The 21,439-nt window shown below is 32.4% G+C and overlaps 2 pseudogenes; both read right to left on the minus strand.

The window, feature by feature from the left end:
- Nucleotides 1-4,376: 4,376 nt before the first annotated feature.
- On the minus strand, nucleotides 4,377-11,448 carry LOC127717251 (uncharacterized; annotated as a pseudogene).
- LOC127717248 (uncharacterized) lies at nucleotides 5,695-9,963 on the minus strand (annotated as a pseudogene).
- Nucleotides 11,449-21,439: the final 9,991 nt, after the last annotated feature.

The raw sequence follows: 21,439 nt of genomic DNA on the forward strand, positions 1-21,439 counted from the left end.
GTTGCATTTTCCATATTTCAGCAATGCAAATGACCTGAGACAAATATTATGTAATCATATCGTGGACAATGCCAATGAATACATTTTCTTCTTCTCTGCCAGCGATATAAATGAATCATATGAGGAAGATATTATATGGATAGATTTCAGGACAGAAGTTGAAGAACTGAAATGCCATGGTAAATGGACAAATCGTGCTGCTGATCTTTTGCCGCTGGCCTTGGCAAACTGGAGTAGAAAAAATATCAACATTTTCTCAAGTCGTACAGAAAAACCAGTTATAGATGTTGAACCAACCATTTGTTCACCGGATTCATTAGAAACAATTTCTCTTGCGTATTTGACAGCTGATGACAACACATTTCCTTCACATTATGATGGTTGTATTAAAATAGGAACAACACAAAATGATTTTAACATAACAGATCAAACGACAATGAACAAAGATGATGCAAACATAACAGATCAAACGGCAATGAACAAAGATGATGCAAACATTGATGTCAGTGAAAATATTGAGCATGTTGAGAACATACAAGATACAACAACAACACCAGTAAAGTCTAGAAGAAAACCTGGACGTCCAAAAGGAACACCCCCTCGTAAATCACACACGTTCATTACACCTCCGAAAAAAAAATTATTTCGTAAAAGAAAGTCTAAGCCTGATGAATGGAAAAAAAATATAAGGAAGAAATTACGATTGACTGGTAAAGAATATGTATCCCAGAGAGGAAAGGTTGTGGCAGAGAGAGTTGTCAAACCAGTTGACTGCAGTAAATGCAAATACAAATGTAATGAAAAGGTCAGAAGACAAATCAGATAAAAAAACGGAAGAAAGAAGTAAAGGTCAGAAGTATTACCATTGAGAATGAAGGAGTTACAACGACAAGGACAGCCAATATTGTCCATCAAATTCCTATAATAGACACAAGAGGAACTGAGCAGGATATCGTACAAGCAGTAAAGGATGTCAGTGAACAACAGTCCCATGTTATGGCAGTTGAGAAATTGCATTATGAAGAAAAGCTTGATACTTTACTTGCTGCAAATGGGTTAATGCGAAAAGAAGTATTAGCCGATGGAGATTGTTTTTTTAGAGCTGCTATGTTGCATTTTCCATATTTCAGCAATGCAAATGACCTGAGACAAATATTATGTAATCATATCGTGGACAATGCCAATGAATACATTTTCTTCTTCTCTGCCAGCGATATAAATGAATCATATGAGGAAGATATTATATGGATAGATTTCAGGACAGAAGTTGAAGAACTGAAATGCCATGGTAAATGGACAAATCGTGCTGCTGATCTTTTGCCGCTGGCCTTGGCAAACTGGAGTAGAAAAAATATCAACATTTTCTCAAGTCGTACAGAAAAACCAGTTATAGATGTTGAACCAACCATTTGTTCACCGGATTCATTAGAAACAATTTCTCTTGCGTATTTGACAGCTGATGACAACACATTTCCTTCACATTATGATGGTTGTATTAAAAAAGGAACAACACAAAATGATTTTAACATAACAGATCAAACGACAATGAACAAAGATGATGCAAACATAACAGATCAAACGGCAATGAACAAAGATGATGCAAACATTGATGTCAGTGAAAATATTGAGCATGTTGAGAACATACAAGATACAACAACAACACCAGTAAAGTCTAGAAGAAAACCTGGACGTCCAAAAGGAACACCCCTCGTAAATCACACACGTTCATTACACCTCCGAAAAAAAAATTATTTCGTAAAAGAAAGTCTAAGCCTGATGAATGGAAAAAAAATATAAGGAAGAAATTACGATTGACTGGTAAAGAATATGTATCCCAGAGAGGAAAGGTTGTGGCAGAGAGAGTTGTCAAACCAGTTGACTGCAGTAAATGCAAATACAAATGTAATGAAAAGGTCAATGAAGAGGAACGAGAGAATATATTTCATACTTTCTGGTCACTGGATTCTTACGAAAGAAAAAAAGATTTCATTATATCTAAAATTCAAGAAAAACAGACAAGAAAGTACATTATTCTAAATGAGTCCGAGAAACGGAGATATTTATAGGTCTTACTCTTTTGAAGTTGAAGGAAGCAATAAAGTAGTCTGCAAAAAGTTTTTCAGGAATACTTTGGATGTCGGTGATGCGTACATAGACAATGCTATGGCTAATGTGACAGGAGGGGTGTTTGTAGGAATGGATAAACGTGGGAAACACAGTCCCCACAATAAAACTAAGGAAGAAGATCTTGAGAGAGTCAGAAGGCATATTGAATCCTTTCCCGTAGTAGAAGGGTATTATACACGAAAAGAGTCTAATAGACAATATCTAGGAGCCGAACTTAATTTACAAAAGATGTATCAACTCTATCAAGAGCATTACAAAGGTATAAATGCTGACAATGTAAAACTTGTAAGTCTGGTAACCTATCGAAAAGTCTTTAATGAGGAATATAATTACTCGTTTCATGTACCAAAAAAGGATCAATGTAGTACATGTGTAAACTATAACAAAGGAATTGCAGATAATACCGTAACTGAGGTTGAAAAGAAAATATATGAAGAACATCAACAAATGAAAATGCGAGCTTCAGAGGAAAAAAAGAATGACAAGGAGTCTGCCAAGTTGTCTAAAGATACATTTGTAGCAACATTTGATCTACAAGCTGTGCTACAAACGCCATGTTCCCTAGTAAGCCAGATTTATTATATGAGAAAACTCAACTGTTACAATTTGTCCATATACAATTTTGCCACTCAAAATGCTACTTGTTACTTATGGTCAGAAATTGACGCAAAACGTGGAGCATGTGAGATAGCAACTTGCTTGTATCTACAGCTTTTATCACTGCCAAGTAACTTTAAGAATGCCATACTATACTCAGATGCATGCTCCGGACAGAACAGGAATCAGTTTACGGCAACATCTTTATTGCATGCCGTAACTAATCTCCCTCATCTAGAAACAATTGACCACAAATTTCTTGAGAGTGGACATACCCAAATGGAATGCGATAGCATGCATTCAGCCATAGAATTTGCTAAGAAAAAGACGGAAATTTATGTGCCAAGTCAATGGGCAACAGTTGTCCGGATGGCAAGAAGAAAAAATCCATACTTGGTTGTTCCCGTTCAGTATGAAGACATTTATGACTTTAAAGAAGTTACAAAATCAACAGTTAAATATAGCAAGGTTGATACTGAGGGTGAAAAGGTTAATTGGTTAAAAATTAAATGGTTGAGGTTTTCAAAGAAAGAACCAGAACATGTCCAATTTAAATTTTCGTACGACGGAGAATTTCATAAAATGAAAGTGATAGATGTTGACAAGAAAGGGAAGGCTCTGACAACTTTGCGGGGAAAGGAATTGCCTAAAAGGTACAAGTGTAAGCAGGCGATTTCTCTTGCTAAGAAGAAAGATTTATTAAATCTATGTAAAACCCGTGTAATTCCAACAGAATATCACGAATTCTTCAAGGGCCTTACTGCAAACAACAAAATACAAGATACACTGCCATCTCCTGACGTACAAGAAGATGACCAGGATTCAGACAAGGACTAAAATGGTTATGAAAAGGACATTTGGTGACATTTTTTATTTACTATGTTGAACATTTGGAACAAACGTTTGAAATTGTATATTTGACAAGAAATAGTTTATATTGTTCATCATCGTACATTTTTTTGAATTCTTTTAATAAGATTTGAAATCAAACTTCTTTTGCCAAAACCAAATATTTAGATTTACTTTGTTGCAGAATGAAAAAAATTAGTATATTTTATATTTTGAATGTGCCTTAAAGAGATTACTAGAAATAACGGATTTTAGAAATAAAAATCAACAATAAAGAAATACATTTTTTAGAAGCCAAAACCAATTATTAGTTGCTGACGGCATATGGCACTCATTGAAATTGGAGTTAAATTCATATTTACAAACGCAATAAACAATTATCTCTTATTACCATATTGTGTACAACTGATTTTCCATTTATAAATACATCATATGAACTGCAACAACAAATTAACGTCTGGTACCTTTTTGTGGCAATTTGATTTTGAAATTGTGTATAAGTTGAGTAGAGTGCAACAAAGGCTTATCATTAGTTAATAGTTTGTGGAAATTTGTTTTTCATTTAATAAAATGCATTTTTTATGTCAAAACCAATCTTGAAGTTTATCATCAAATAAATCAATAATTGAAACATATCTTGAGATTTTGGTTTTTATTATATATAATTACGATAATGATTGACCAAAAAACACTGGGATAGCAGCAATTGGTTTTCAAACAGCGATAAAAATAATAAAAAATCGTTTCCTGAAAACACGCACATTTTACGTTACTGGGTTGTGGCAATAACCCCTCGTCATATATGTGTCAGATTTCAGAAAGAGAGTTGTTATTATTGCAATACTCACCCAGTCGCATCATTTGCAATAATAATAACCCTCAAAATAAATTCTGAATTTACAGTATTTAAAGATAAAAAAAACTTTAATGCCCCTCGGCAGTCTAGTAGTCTATTGTCTTATTTAGATTTTCAAATCTAGATATCTGGGTAGCCACAATGTCTCTTGTTGGTGGGGGTGGTACAGGTGCCAAATGTGCAGATATCCGCCGTGGATCATCTTCCTCCAACTCAAGACGTCGGTTCATTCCTATGCCATCTTCTATTCTGGTGCAGAGAATTTGTCTAATGAGGTCTTGAATGTAATCATAATTTTTTTTCCTCCTTCACAGGGTGAACAGACCATCTGGACGTTTTCTTGTTGTAACTTCTCTGCCACCTACAAATACATAAATTAAAATTTTAATACTACTGAGGAATCACTTGAATGCAACAGTAACATTCATGGCTAACTTCAAATATTTCAGGTCATCAGTTTACAAATATATGCCAAATTTGAGTACAATGTCATGCAAGTGATTTTTTAAAATTAATATTGCCATCAATTTCCACATTGCAATGTTGTTTGCAGATTTTTAAACATAGATTTTTGGTATGATAGTCACTATGATCTGACTAATGGTTCTGCCATCAAATTCAATAGTGGGGATAGGCAAATGGGAGAGTGGTGTTTCTGTGAGTAATAAATTTAAAAAATAAGTTAATTTGCACCCCCCTTTCTCTCATTAATGCCTCTACCTAATCAGGCTATGAGTTGTCTTTTGTTTGTCTTTTCTTTTGGAGGGCCTGGTGTTATCTCTGGTACCGTCCAATAATTTAGGCAATTTCTGCTATCCTTTTTTTGTATAGTTGACAAATCATACAAACCTTAAAGAACCATCTCTGTTCTTCATCACTTCTCGTTCTGCATGGGCATTATGGTCTATAGCTGCCAACCTGTTCCTTGCTCGATACACTGGTGGACTGTAAGATTGTCTCTTGGAGGCATACATTAGAATAAGATTCTGAAAGTTTTCTAACTCTGATGTGCTCAAAAAAAAAAGGCAATATGACAATGTTGTCATTATGACAGAACATTTACAAATAAAATTATCAATACTCTGTAAAAACAAAAAAATGTCATATAGAACTATTACAGAAAATGCATCTGTACATTTATATCGGCTTTCCATAAAAAATATAACACTTGACCTACATCAAAGGATTATGAAATTTAGGGGACAGTGGCTTGGTTGTTTTCTATTGTGGAGGAAGTTATGATATAAGATAGTTTACGTACCGACAGTTTAGGTAGTATGGTATGTTGTTAACCAGGCGCTTGTTCATAACAATTTTTCTCAGCTCATTGTGTGGTGGGGACCCTTTCTTTAAATACTCCTTTGACTGTGTTCCATCTTCCAATGGTCCATGCTGGCAACCGTTGGTAAATGTAGAGTTGGCAAATGGCACAAACTACTGGTGTTCATTGACAACATGGTGAAGTACACCATACCAAACATCCTAAAAAAAATATATATAAATATAGTCATCAAAAGATGAATTTAAAATGAAAAGTTGTGATTCAATTTGGCAATGTGACAAGTATTTATTACACTTGAACAATAGTAGTCATCAAATATAAAAAAAAGAAGATGTGGTATGATTGCCAATGAGACAACTCTCCAAGAGACCAAAATGACACAGAAATGAACAACTATAGGTCACCGTACAGCCTTCAACAATGAACAAAGTCCATATAAAAGTTTTCTTTCTATCGGTTTCTATCCTATGATTTATAAACATAGCATGCCTGTAACAATTGAATACTTCATTTATTCGGAATATATTACAGACATCATTTATTCTGAATATATTACAGACAATGTGTTTTATCAACTTGATTAACAAATATGATAACTTACTTCAAACTTGCTCTTACCAATGTTCACTTTGTCAAACAAGTGGACAAGAAGTTGTACCTTAAATGAATCAATGAAAACTTACGAGGAACTCTTCACTGGTGGTAGCAACTTCTGCAGTGTGCCAGTAATGGTTGACAATATCTTTGATCCATACAAGCAATTCTTTATTTTCTTTCTCTTGACTTATCTACAAGAACAAATTTTATTTACATTAATCAAAATTGAAGCTTTGAACATTTGTGCATATATAATAAATAAATTTAAAGCAGACGGATGAGGTGAAAATGAACTACAATTTAAAACCCGTATCTCACGGCTGGTTCGCTACAATTAACCTATTTTGCACTTTAATATAAGTCAGAAACCATTTTCTGATTTGATCTTCAAAATTAGTTATGAAGTGAAATTTAGAATCACACCTCATAAAATATATCCCAAATTGCCAAAACATCATTCTTAAATTGGAAGATGGAGTCATGGTTTGCATTTCACACATCTTTTACCTTTGTGAGTTTCTTTCCTAAGTTCTTTGTTCCATGCCAGACTTCAAAAGAATGCTTAATTTCAGGGAATTCTTTTTCTAAAACATAAAAAGGTTTGCGATTGTCATAAATAGAACATCATTAGTATAATTAAATAATTAATTCTACTGTTATCAAAAATAAGTCCTATAAAATGTATTAATATCACAAGCTATGAAAATTCAAAATTTTAAATTACAACACCACTGGATCTTTGCTCAGTAATGAAGTTAAGGATAAAACTTGATACTTGTTTTTATGGCTCAATAAAGTCTGAATATCTGAGTACTTGTTTATCAAAATGTCTGCCTTGAGAATATCATAATGTTCTTACTCATTACTGAAGCTATTTGGACACGTGCATCTGTCACCACCTCCACAACTTTTATGCCTTTATCTTTAAAAAATTTCATCCCTTTCAGGAAGCAAGCCTTCTCAAGGTTGGTGCTTTTCCGGTCAGTACTTCTCTTATCCATTGTTGTGATGCATAATATCTTCTTGGTGGTGTACTCCATCAACGTGTACGAACAGTACTGCGCACAGTGACCTGGACTGTCCATACGTCCATCACCTAAAAAAAAAGGAAGAATGTGTAGAATTAATTTTTCTAGTTCACTGATTTATATTGCACTGGTAGTTAAAATATTGGGACTTTATTTAAGAAAAATGGAACATGACTTAATCTGAGAAAACTAGAGCAAACCAAGATATCTTTTTAGAACCAATTTATTTTAATTCCTGTTAATTCTTATATTACTGTGAATAATTAAATGTAAAAAATGTAACATGATTATGTTCTTTTTACTCGCATGTATCTATTTTAAATACTTTACATAAGATTTTGAGTTTGAAATACTTACCTTAAATTAATATTTTGAGTTTGAAATACTTTCCTAAAATTAATATTTTGAGTTTTAAATACTTACCTAAAACAATTACATCGGTGTTCTCAAATTCTCTTAAAGTATCCTCCTGCTTCTGGATCCAAAATCGGTCAATTGATGGGACAAGGTAAGTCTTCTGAATTCTGTGAAAGGTTGAGGAGCTCAGTATTGGAAGTTTCATGAATTTAGCCAGAGTTGTTATTTTCTGGAAATTGTTGCCGGACAACAGGATGGCAGAAGCAAAAACTAAATCTCCGGCATGCATTCTTCTGTTTAGAAGGGGCTGTGAACACCACCTATTGACAACATGACCACTTTCACAGACCTACAGTATTATAGATAGTACATGATATATCAGAATAAGCAATTAAAAAGTCTTGTACACTAGTATAAATTTATAAAAAAAATAATAATAAAAAATGACAGAATAGTTCTGTGTGACAGATGTTTCTCTACATTCTACAAAAATCTTATGAATGAAATTCAATTAACTGGAATAGGCTGCTTTTGAAAAATTCTATTTATATTCACATATACATTAGTATTGATTCAGAGAAATAACTTTACCAAAATGGAAATGGTGACAGAATATTCCATGCTGTATTAATTGCTAAATGAGATGTTATCTTCCAGTGAGTATGTACATTGTATGGCGATATCTTCAAAATTTTGGAGTTTGCATACTAGTCTCTAAAATAAATAGTCAGTGTTTCCTACCCATTTAAGATATGTCGCTGAAGCAACAATCTCCACAGCTACACTGATATTTGCATTGCAAACTTTGCAAAGTGAACAGATCTGTGTGTTGGCCAAATCTAACAGGGGTTGCTGGTAGACCATGAGAGGATGGTCATTCGTCAGGGAATCCAAATCATTAATGCTCTTTATGCGGTTGATGTCAAAATCGGTCTCTGTTGCATCTGCAGTGTCATCACCATATTCATCCGACTCATCATCTGAATCCTCTACCGGAAGATGGTCTGCATTATTGTGTCTGTAATGCAATGTTCATAATTATAAACAAGATACTACAATAAAAACAACAAGAGTACATACACTGAAATTTCTCGCATGCTTCTTTTTTCATGATTGAATGTAAGCTGAAATCTGTAACCATGGTAACATGAAGGTTTTACTACAAGTATCACATACACAATAATCTATGAAAATGAAGTCAAGGTCAAATGAGCCATGACAGGCAGACATAATCCTATAATTTTTCAAAACAATTTCATTTACATAACTAGTTTAGGATCAGCTGAAATTATAACAGTAATAAAAACTCTTTTTCATATTTATGTTTATGTTAATTATAACAAGAATATGTCCACAGTACACGGATGCCCCATCCACATTATCATTTTCTATGTTCAGGGGACCGTGAAAATGGGGTAAAAACTCTTAATTTGTCATTAAAATTAGACAGAATATTACAGGGAACATGTGTACTAAGTTTCAAGTTGATTAGACTTCAACTTCATAAAAAAAACCCAAAAAACCTCAACCTGAAGCGGGACAGACAGACCAACGCACAGACCAGAAAACATAATGCCCATAAATGGGGCATAAAATATTAAATTTGACAGACATACAGATGAACGGACGCATAGACTAGAAAACATAATGCCCATAAATGAGACATAAAAATATTACATTTGCCATATTTTTACCTCAGTGTAAAATTAAAACTTGGCTCAAATTCTTCACCAGACGAATCCTCGTCCATCATGCATGCCTCATCCTCATCAATTGTAAGGCTGAAAAAAAAAAATAATAATGAGGAACTCAATTTTACACAATGAGACAATTATCGTGAGGCATTAACCATTTGCTTTTATGGGTTTTCCCAGAGATTAATTCATTGCAAAAGTATGGTTGAAAAAGTCAATATCATTTTTATATTTTTATTTACTTAATATTTCAAATGAAACAAAAGTATTATAGGTCTTGACTCGAAGTTGCGACACAACATACTGCCATATTTTTATTTTTGCAGTACATGAAGTGAAAGTGAATATAAATGTTACATTTGTATATATATATATATATATGCTACATTTACATTTTAAAATAGAACAAAAAATTTAAAACCTATGTTTTACAGATTTCTTAAACTTAATTGAATACAAGTGTCTGGCAAACAGTTGGCCCATAACAAGATAACTTACTCAAAAGGATTGATGAAGGAAGTAGACTTTTCCATTGTTTTTTTTCTTTTCACTACAGATTTCTTCAATACCAGACATATCCGATCCTCTGAAAAATAACACAATGATTACCTTTTGTTTTCAAAAAATTCTGTTCAAATGCTTGAAATGGAAGTAAATTTGATCAATTGTTGTCCAGTGACAAATTATGGAGCTAAGACCTTGCGATAGTGAACAAACACCTATCCATTTAAACGACTCTATGTTTTTGCATTATTAGTAATTTGGTTTTGTTTGTCATTGGCTTCCTGTATAATATACATACAACCCACATTTTTCTCTATTAAAATCATTTTCTTACGTGTTTCTTGGATTTTTATTTTCTCTTTTAAATGGAAGATGATTTGTTGACACAAACATGTAACAAAGATGTGACAATTTCATCAAAATTACCTTTTGTTCTCTCCAGCTGAAGATATGTCTGAAACATCACATGGGGTGTGAACAGAGAATGGACTGGTCCAGGTGTTGAGGTTGATGCAGAAGGCATTGAAACTAAAGGCAAATTTTCAATTTCAAGATTTGGGGGGTTCTGTTGCTCTATACTGACTGTTTGAACTGTATTATTGGCATGATAACTGTGGAGGAAAAAAGTTTCTTGACATGAGTTGATATTATTTCTGAAAGTATTTTTTTTTTTAATTTACACTTAGTACATGGACAGCACATGATCAATCTGGACCTCACATACCAAGGATTTTTCAATAGACATTTGGTCAGACCTTGCATGTGTCTAGTGAAGTAACCAAAAAGGAAATTTCAGACTATTTAGTGCATCTAAAAAGATCTGACAAATGCCCTCAAATTGAGTCCATCCAATGTTTTTAAATTTACTTTTTCAAAAATGTGTAGATTACTATAATTTACTTATAACTAGCTGTGCAAGTATATGCAGTCGGCATATTTATACTTAATGTATAAACAGTATAGTGCAGTGTCAGTTGACAAATATACAAGTGTGTCCTACATTTTGTACAAGTACTTCCTAGAGGAAATTCAACCCTGAAGGTATTATTGCATACCTTAATCAGGCCAAAGAAATGTATGCTATATAAAAACTGAATTTATCTGGGGTTGTTGTCTTTCTGTTGCATTTATCATATTTTTATTATAATTTCCCCTTTTAGGGCCTCTTAAATTTACTATATTTACGTGATTTGTAAATCGGACTTTCTAGTCGATCTAGTTCTCTTTTGAACAACGTGTGTCTTGAAATGGTTGAACTGTTGTTAGTTCCTCTGAATTCCATCAATAGTGTACAAAAAATAATCCCGAGAAATGCAAAAATAAGTATTTTGAAACATGTGGATACAACTTACTTGTCCATCAAAATTCTCGCCACTTCGGCATGCGTTTGCACACGCAATACATCCTTCAATTCATTCCAGCGTTCAAACTGATCACCTATGTAAATTCTACTTTTCTTCCATCTAGATGATACAGCTGTTCTATTCCTCTTTCTTGCAGAATCCGTTAAAGATCTCTTTCTTCCACGGTTAGATTTGCTATTTTCCGACATTTTTGTTGTTGTTTACCGGGATGAGCATGCGCGGAACCATTTCCGATAGAGTTCAAGCTGGAGTTCATATGAATAAGGCGGGATTAAATCGAATTTTTGTCATCCTTGACAAGAATTCAATTTTACATCGTTACACATATTTAGACCTCGAAATACAGAATAATTGGCAAATTTTTGAAGTAATTTAAGTTAAATATAATTATAACTCCTGATTTCACAGCATTTATGACCAATCATTTTTTTTTTTGATAAACTGACAGACAATATCCCTTCAAGTGTAGAAACATTATTATTAAACCGATGGCAGGTTTGGTGTTGCAGTCTACAATTATCTTTAGAATATGGTCGATTTAAGGTTACATCTGAATGATTTATCCAAAAAGTGGTAAAATTAACTGAAAAATGTAGCATTTTTTTAAATAAAGCTGTAGTCGGTTTGTTTACTTATAATACAATTGTCAATACATATAAGAAAATTATCTTTATCAAATGACCGATTTAAGGTAATATCAAATACAATTATCAAAAAAGTTGTCAAATTTACATCAAAATGTTAAAAAATAACCAATACACCGATGGCAGGTTTGGTGTAAATTCAACACAAATATCTATAAAATATCGTCGATTAAAGGTTTCATCTAATTCAATTACACAAAAAGTGGTTTAATTAACTGAAAATGTAAAATTTCAACAAAGCTGTGGTTGGTTCATGTTTACATCTACATCAACTGTCAATACATCTTAGAAAATGATCTGGAACAAATGTCCCCAAGGGTGACTGGGGAATAGAAGTATGGTCACCATTGGTCTTCCTCCGACCGGCGGTAAAACCCTCGTCAAAGTGGGGCGTCCGTTTGGCTGTACGGGATGTACAAATTTGCAGCCACGTCCGGTCAGAATGGGGACGTTAAATCCGATGCCTCGTGTAAAGAGAGTGCCACGCTCTTTGCACGTTAAGAACCCTTGCAACAACTCTTTGAGGGGTCCGTAGGTGACCTGTTACAAGGCTAAATTTCTGTCCCTATCCAATATACCCTCATTTCCCATGGCCGTCTAAATTTCTCCGACCTTAATCCCTTAATCTATTACAGAACCTACCTATTGTATTTATTGTGAACTTGTTCTCGTCCTGAATATGCATGAAATATTTGCCATTGGACGTTAAGCAACCAACAATCAATCAATCTGGAACAAATGACCGATTTAAGGTAATATCAAATACAATTATCAAAAAAAATGTCTAATTTACAGTAAAATGTGTAAAAATTATCAATACACCGATGGCAGGTTTAGTGTTACAGTCTATACAATTATCTTTAGAATATGGACGATTTAAGGTAACATCTGAATGAATTTCCAAAAAGTGGTAAAGTTAATTGAAAAATGTAGCATTTTTTTAAATAAAGCTGTGGTCGGTTTGTTTACTTATAATACAGTTGTCAATACATATAAGAAAATTATCTTTATCAAATGACCGATTTAAGGTCAAATACAATTATCAAAAAAGTTGTCAAATTTACAGTAAAATGTGGGAAAATTATCAATACTTCGATGGCAGGTTTGGTGTAAATTAATACAAATATCTATAAAATATAGTCGATTAAAGGTTTCTTCTAATTCAATTACACAAAAAGAGGTTTAATTAACTGGAAAATGTAAATTTTCAACAAAGCTGTGGTTGGTTCATGTTTACATCTACTACAACTGTCAGTACAATTTAGAAAATGATCTGGAACAAATGACCGATTTAAGGTAATATCAAATACAATTATCAAAAAAGTTGTCTAATTTACAGAAAAATGTGTAAAGATTATCAATACACCGATGGCAGGTTTGCTGTACATACTATACAAAATCTGAAAAAATATGGTCGATTTCTAAAATTATCAAAAAAGGTGTCAAAGTTACAGTCAAGTGTAGAAAAATTATTATTTAACCGTTGGCATGTTTGGTGTTACAGTCTATACAATCATCTTTAGAATATGGTCAATTTAAGGTAACATCTGAATAAATTATCCAAAAAGTGGTAAATTTAACTGAAAAATGTAGCATTTTTTTAATAAAGCTGTGGTTGGTTTAAGTTTACTTATAATACAATTGTCAATACATCTAAGAAAATTGTTTTGATCAAATGACCGATTTAAGGTAACATCAAATACAATTATCATAAAAGTTGTCAAATTTACATCAAAATGTTAAAAAATAACCAATACACCGATGGCAGGTTTGGTGTAAATTCAACACAAATATCTATAAAATATGGTCGATTAAAGGTTTCATCTAATTCAATTACACAAAAAGTGGTTTAATTAACTGAAAATGTAAATTTTCAACAAAGCTGTGGTTGGTTCATGTTTACATCTACAACAACTGTCAATACATCTTAGAAAATGATCTGGAACAAGTGACCGATTTAAGGTAATATCAAATACAATTATCAAAAAAAATGTCTAATTTACAGTAAAATGTGTAAAAATTATCAATACACCGATGGCAGGTTTAGTGTTACAGTCTATACAATTATCTTTAGAATATGGTCGATTTAAGGTAACATCTGAATGAATTTCCAAAAAGTGGTAAAGTTAATTGAAAAATGTAGCATTTTTTTAAATAAAGCTGTGGTCGGTTTGTTTACTTATAATACAATTGTCAATACATATAAGAAAATTATCTTTATCAAATGACCGATTTAAGGTAATATCAAATACAATTATCAAAAAAGTTGTCAAATTTACATCAAAATGTTAAAAAATAACCAATACACCGATGGCAGGTTTGGTGTAAATTCAACACAAATATCTATAAAATATCGTCGATTAAAGGTTTCATCTAATTCAATTACACAAAAAGTGGTTTAATTAACTGAAAATGTAAAATTTCAACAAAGCTGTGGTTGGTTCATGTTTACATCTACAACAACTGTCAATACATCTTAGAAAATGATCTGGAACAAATGTCCCCAAGGGTGACTGGGGAATAGAAGTATGGTCACCATTGGTCTTCCTCCGACCGGCGGTAAAATCCTCGTCAAAGTGGGGCGTCCGTTTGGCTGTACGGGATGTACAAATTTGCAGCCACGTCCGGTCAGAATGGGGACGTTAAATCCGATGCCTCGTGTAAAGAGAGTGCCACGCTCTTTGCACGTTAAGAACCCTTGCAACAACTCTTTGAGGGGTCCGTAGGTGACCTGTTACAAGGCTAAATTTCTGTCCCTATCCAATATACCCTCATTTCCCATGGCCGTCTAAATTTCTCCGACCTTAATCCCTTAATCTAATACAGAACCTACCTATTGTATTTATTGTGAACTTGTTCTCGTCCTGAATATGCATGAAATATTTGCCATTGGACGTTAAGCAACCAACAATCAATCAATCTGGAACAAATGACCGATTTAAGGTAATATCAAATACAATTATCAAAAAAAATGTCTAATTTACAGTAAAATGTGTAAAAATTATCAATACACCGATGGCAGGTTTAGTGTTACAGTCTATACAATTATCTTTAGAATATGGACGATTTAAGGTAACATCTGAATGAATTTCCAAAAAGTGGTAAAGTTAATTGAAAAATGTAGCATTTTTTTAAATAAAGCTGTGGTCGGTTTGTTTACTTATAATACAGTTGTCAATACATATAAGAAAATTATCTTTATCAAATGACCGATTTAAGGTCAAATACAATTATCAAAAAAGTTGTCAAATTTACAGTAAAATGTGGGAAAATTATCAATACTTCGATGGCAGGTTTGGTGTAAATTAATACAAATATCTATAAAATATAGTCGATTAAAGGTTTCTTCTAATTCAATTACACAAAAAGAGGTTTAATTAACTGGAAAATGTAAATTTTCAACAAAGCTGTGGTTGGTTCATGTTTACATCTACTACAACTGTCAGTACAATTTAGAAAATGATCTGGAACAAATGACCGATTTAAGGTAATATCAAATACAATTATCAAAAAAGTTGTCTAATTTACAGAAAAATGTGTAAAGATTATCAATACACCGATGGCAGGTTTGCTGTACATACTATACAAAAATCTGAAAAAATATGGTCGATTTCTAAAATTATCAAAAAAGGTGTCAAAGCTACAGTCAAGTGTAGAAAAATTATTATTTAACCGTTGGCATGTTTGGTGTTACAGTCTATACAATCATCTTTAGAATATGGTCAATTTAAGGTAACATCTGAATAAATTATCCAAAAAGTGGTAAATTTAACTGAAAAATGTAGCATTTTTTTAATAAAGCTGTGGTTGGTTTAAGTTTACTTATAATACAATTGTCAATACATCTAAGAAAATTGTTTTGATCAAATGACCGATTTAAGGTAACATCAAATACAATTATCAAAAAAGTTGTCAAATTTACATCAAAATGTTAAAAAATAACCAATACACCGATGGCAGGTTTGGTGTAAATTCAACACAAATATCTATAAAATATGGTCGATTAAAGGTTTCATCTAATTCAATTACACAAAAAGTGGTTTAATTAACTGAAAATGTAAATTTTCAACAAAGCTGTGGTTGGTTCATGTTTACATCTACAACAACTGTCAATACATCTTAGAAAATGATCTGGAACAAGTGACCGATTTAAGGTAATATCAAATACAATTATCAAAAAAAATGTCTAATTTACAGTAAAATGTGTAAAAATTATCAATACACCGATGGCAGGTTTAGTGTTACAGTCTATACAATTATCTTTAGAATATGGTCGATTTAAGGTAACATCTGAATGAATTTCCAAAACGTGGTAAAGTTAATTGAAAAATGTAGCATTTTTTTAAATAAAGCTGTGGTCGGTTTGTTTACTTATAATACAATTGTCAATACATATAAGAAAATTATCTTTATCAAATGACCGATTTAAGGTAATATCAAATACAATTATCAAAAAAGTTGTCAAATTTACATCAAAATGTTAAAAAATAACCAATACACCGATGGCAGGTTTGGTGTAAATTCAACACAAATATCTATAAAATATCGTCGATTAAAGGTTTCATCTAATTCAATTACACAAAAAGTGGTTTAATTAACTGAAAATGTAAAATTTCAACAAAGCTGTGGTTGGTTCATGTTTACATCTACAACAACTGTCAATACATCTTAGAAAATGATCTGGAACAAATGTCCCCAAGGGTGACTGGGGAATAGAAGTATGGTCACCATTGGTCTTCCTCCGACCGGCGGTAAAACCCTCGTCAAAGTGGGGCGTCCGTTTGGCTGTACGGGATGTACAAATTTGCAGCCACGTCCGGTCAGAATGGGGACGTTAAATCCGATGCCTCGTGTAAAGAGAGTGCAACGCTCTTTGCACGTTAAGAACCCTTGCAACAACTCTTTGAGGGGTCCGTAGGTGACCTGTTACAAGGCTAAATTTCTGTCCCTATCCAATATACCCTCATTTCCCATGGCCGTCTAAATTTCTCCGACCTTAATCCCTTAATCTATTACAGAACCTACCTATTGTATTTATTGTGAACTTGTTCTCGTCCTGAATATGCATGAAATATTTGCCATTGGACGTTAAGCAACCAACAATCAATCAATCTGGAACAAATGACCGATTTAAGGTAATATCAAATACAATTATCAAAAAAAATGTCTAATTTACAGTAAAATGTGTAAAAATTATCAATACACCGATGGCAGGTTTAGTGTTACAGTCTATACAATTATCTTTAGAATATGGACGATTTAAGGTAACATCTGAATGAATTTCCAAAAAGTGGTAAAGTTAATTGAAAAATGTAGCATTTTTTTAAATAAAGCTGTGGTCGGTTTGTTTACTTATAATACAGTTGTCAATACATATAAGAAAATTATCTTTATCAAATGACCGATTTAAGGTCAAATACAATTATCAAAAAAGTTGTCAAATTTACAGTAAAATGTGGGAAAATTATCAATACTTCGATGGCAGGTTTGGTGTAAATTAATACAAATATCTATAAAATATAGTCGATTAAAGGTTTCTTCTAATTCAATTACACAAAAAGAGGTTTAATTAACTGGAAAATGTAAATTTTCAACAAAGCTGTGGTTGGTTCATGTTTACATCTACTACAACTGTCAGTACAATTTAGAAAATGATCTGGAACAAATGACCGATTTAAAGTAATATCAAATACAATTATCAAAAAAGTTGTCTAATTTACAGAAAAATGTGTAAAGATTATCAATACACCGATGGCAGGTTTGCTGTACATACTATACAAAAATCTGAAAAAATATGGTCGATTTCTAAAATTATCAAAAAAGGTGTCAAAGTTACAGTCAAGTGTAGAAAAATTATTATTTAACCGTTGGCATGTTTGGTGTTACAGTCTATACAATCATCTTTAGAATATGGTCAATTTAAGGTAACATCTGAATAAATTATCCAAAAAGTGGTAAATTTAACTGAAAAATGTAGCATTTTTTTAATAAAGCTGTGGTTGGTTTAAGTTTACTTATAATACAATTGTCAATACATCTAAGAAAATTGTGTTGATCAAATGACCAATTTAAGGTAACATCAAATACAATTATCATAAAAGTTGTCAAATTTACATCAAAATGTTAAAAAATAACCAATACACCGATGGCAGGTTTGGTGTAAATTCAACACAAATATCTATAAAATATGGTCGATTAAAGGTTTCATCTAATTCAATTACACAAAAAGTGGTTTAATTAACTGAAAATGTAAATTTTCAACAAAGCTGTGGTTGGTTCATGTTTACATCTACAACAACTGTCAATACATCTTAGAAAATGATCTGGAACAAATGACCGATTTAAGGTAATATCAAATACAATTATCAAAAAAAATGTCTAATTTACAGTAAAATGTGTAAAAATTATCAATACACCGATGGCAGGTTTAGTGTTACAGTCTATACAATTATCTTTAGAATATGGTCGATTTAAGGTAACATCTGAATGAATTTCCAAAAAGTGGTAAAGTTAATTGAAAAATGTAGCATTTTTTTAAATAAAGCTGTGGTCGGTTTGTTTACTTATAATACAATTGTCAATACATATAAGAAAATTATCTTTATCAAATGACCGATTTAAGGTAATATCAAATACAATTATCAAAAAAGTTGTCAAATTTACATCAAAATGTTTAAAAATAACCAATACACCGATGGCAGGTTTGGTGTAAATTCAACACAAATATCTATAAAATATCGTCGATTAAAGGTTTCATCTAATTCAATTACACAAAAAGTGGTTTAATTAACTGAAAATGTAAAATTTCAACAAAGCTGTGGTTGGTTCATGTTTACATCTACAACAACTGTCAATACATCTTAGAAAATGATCTGGAACAAATGTCCCCAAGGGTGACTGGGGAATAGAAGTATGGTCACCATTGGTCTTCCTCCGACCGGCGGTAAAACCCTCGTCAAAGTGGGGCGTCCGTTTGGCTGTACGGGATGTACAAATTTGCAGCCACGTCCGGTCAGAATGGGGACGTTAAATCCGATGCCTCGTGTAAAGAGAGTGCCACGCTCTTTGCACGTTAAGAACCCTTGCAACAACTCTTTGAGGGGTCCGTAGGTGACCTGTTACAAGGCTAAATTTCTGTCCCTATCTAATATACCCTCATTTCCCATGGCCTTCTAAATTTCTCCGACCTTAATCCCTTAATCTATTACAGAAACTACCTATTGTATTTATTGTGAACTTGTTCTCGTCCTGAATATGCATGAAATATTTGCCATTGGACGTTAAGCAACCAACAATCAATCAATCTGGAACAAATGACCGATTTAAGGTAATATCAAATACAATTATCAAAAAAAATGTCTAATTTACAGTAAAATGTGTAAAAATTATCAATACACCGATGGCAGGTTTAGTGTTACAGTCTATACAATTATCTTTAGAATATGGACGATTTAAGGTAACATCTGAATGAATTTCCAAAAAGTGGTAAAGTTAATTGAAAAATGTAGCATTTTTTTAAATAAAGCTGTGGTCGGTTTGTTTACTTATAATACAGTTGTCAATACATATAAGAAAATTATCTTTATCAAATGACCGATTTAAGGTCAAATACAATTATCAAAAAAGTTGTCAAATTTACAGTAAAATGTGGGAAAATTATCAATACTTCGATGGCAGGTTTGGTGTAAATTAATACAAATATCTATAAAATATAGTCGTTTAAAGGTTTCTTCTAATTCAATTACACAAAAAGAGGTTTAATTAACTGGAAAATGTAAATTTTCAACAAAGCTGTGGTTGGTTCATGTTTACATCTACTACAACTGTCAGTACAATTTAGAAAATGATCTGGAACAAATGACCGATTTAAGGTAATATCAAATACAATTATCAAAAAAGTTGTCTAATTTACAGAAAAATGTGTAAAGATTATCAATACACCGATGGCAGGTTTGCTGTACATACTATACAAAAATCTGAAAAAATATGGTCGATTTCTAAAATTATCAAAAAAGGTGTCAAAGTTACAGTCAAGTGTAGAAAAATTATTATTTAACCGTTGGCATGTTTGGTGTTACAGTCTATACAATCATCTTTAGAATATGGTCAATTTAAGGTAACATCTGAATAAATTATCCAAAAAGTGGTAAATTTAACTGAAAAATGTAGCATTTTTTTAATAAAGCTGTGGTTGGTTTAAGTTTACTTATAATACAATTGTCAATACATCTAAGAAAATTGTTTTGATCAAATGACCGATTTAAGGTAACATCAAATACAATTATCAAAAAAGTTGTCAAATTTACATCAAAATGTTAAAAAAATAACCAATACACCGATGGCAGGTTTGGTGTAAATTCAACACAAATATCTATAAAATATGGTCGATTAAAGGTTTCATCTAATTCAATTACACAAAAAGTGGTTTAATTAACTGAAAATGTAAATTTTCAACAAAGCTGTGGTTGGTTCATGTTTACATCTACAACAACTGTCAATACATCTTAGAAAATGATCTGGAACAAATGACCGATTTAAGGTAATATCAAATACAATTATCAAAAAAAATGTCTAATTTACAGTAAAATGTGTAAAAATTATCAATACACCGATGGCAGGTTTAGTGTTACAGTCTATACAATTATCTTTAGAATATGGTCGATTTAAGGTAACATCTGAATGAATTTCCAAATAGTGGTAAAGTTAATTGAAAAATGTAGCATTTTTTTAGATAAAGCTGTGGTCGGTTTGTTTAATTATAATACAATTGTCAATACATATAAGAAAATTATCTTTATCAAATGACCGATTTAGGTAATATCAAATACAATTATCAAAAAAGTTGTCAAATTTACAGTAAATGTGGGAAAATTATCAATACTTCGATGGCAGGTTTGGTGTAAATTCAATACAAATATCGCCCCCAAGGGTGACTGGGGAATAGAAGTATGGTCACCATTGGTCGTCCTCCGACCGGCAGTAAAACCCGTGCTAAAGTGGGGCGTCCGTTTGGCTGTGCGGGATGTACAAATTTGCAGCCACGTCCGGTCAGAATGGGGACGTTAAATCCGATGCCTCGTGTAAAGAGAGTGCCACGCTCTTTGCACGTTAAGAACCCTTGCAACAACTCTTTGAGGGGTCCGTAGGTGACCTGTTGTAAGGCTAAATTTCTGTCCCTATCCAATATACCCTCATTTCCCATGGCAGTCTAAATTTCTCCGACCTTAATCCCTTAATCTATTACAGAACCTACCTACTGTATTTATTGTGAACTTGTTCTCGTCCTGAATATGCATGAAATATTTGCCACTGGACGTTAAGCAACCAACAATCAATCAATCAATCAATACAAATATCTATAAAATATCGTCGATTAAAGGTTTCATCTAATTCAATTACACAAAAAGAGGTTTAATTAACTGGAAAATGTAAATTTTCAACAAAGCTGTGGTTGGTTCATGTTTACATCTACTACAACTGTCAGTACAATTAGAAAATGATCTGGAACAAATGACCGATTTAAGGTAATATCAAATACAA

Source organism: Mytilus californianus, unplaced genomic scaffold (genome assembly GCF_021869535.1).
Source record: "Mytilus californianus isolate M0D057914Y unplaced genomic scaffold, xbMytCali1.0.p SCAF_93, whole genome shotgun sequence".
Lineage (NCBI taxonomy): Eukaryota > Metazoa > Mollusca > Bivalvia > Mytilida > Mytilidae > Mytilus > Mytilus californianus.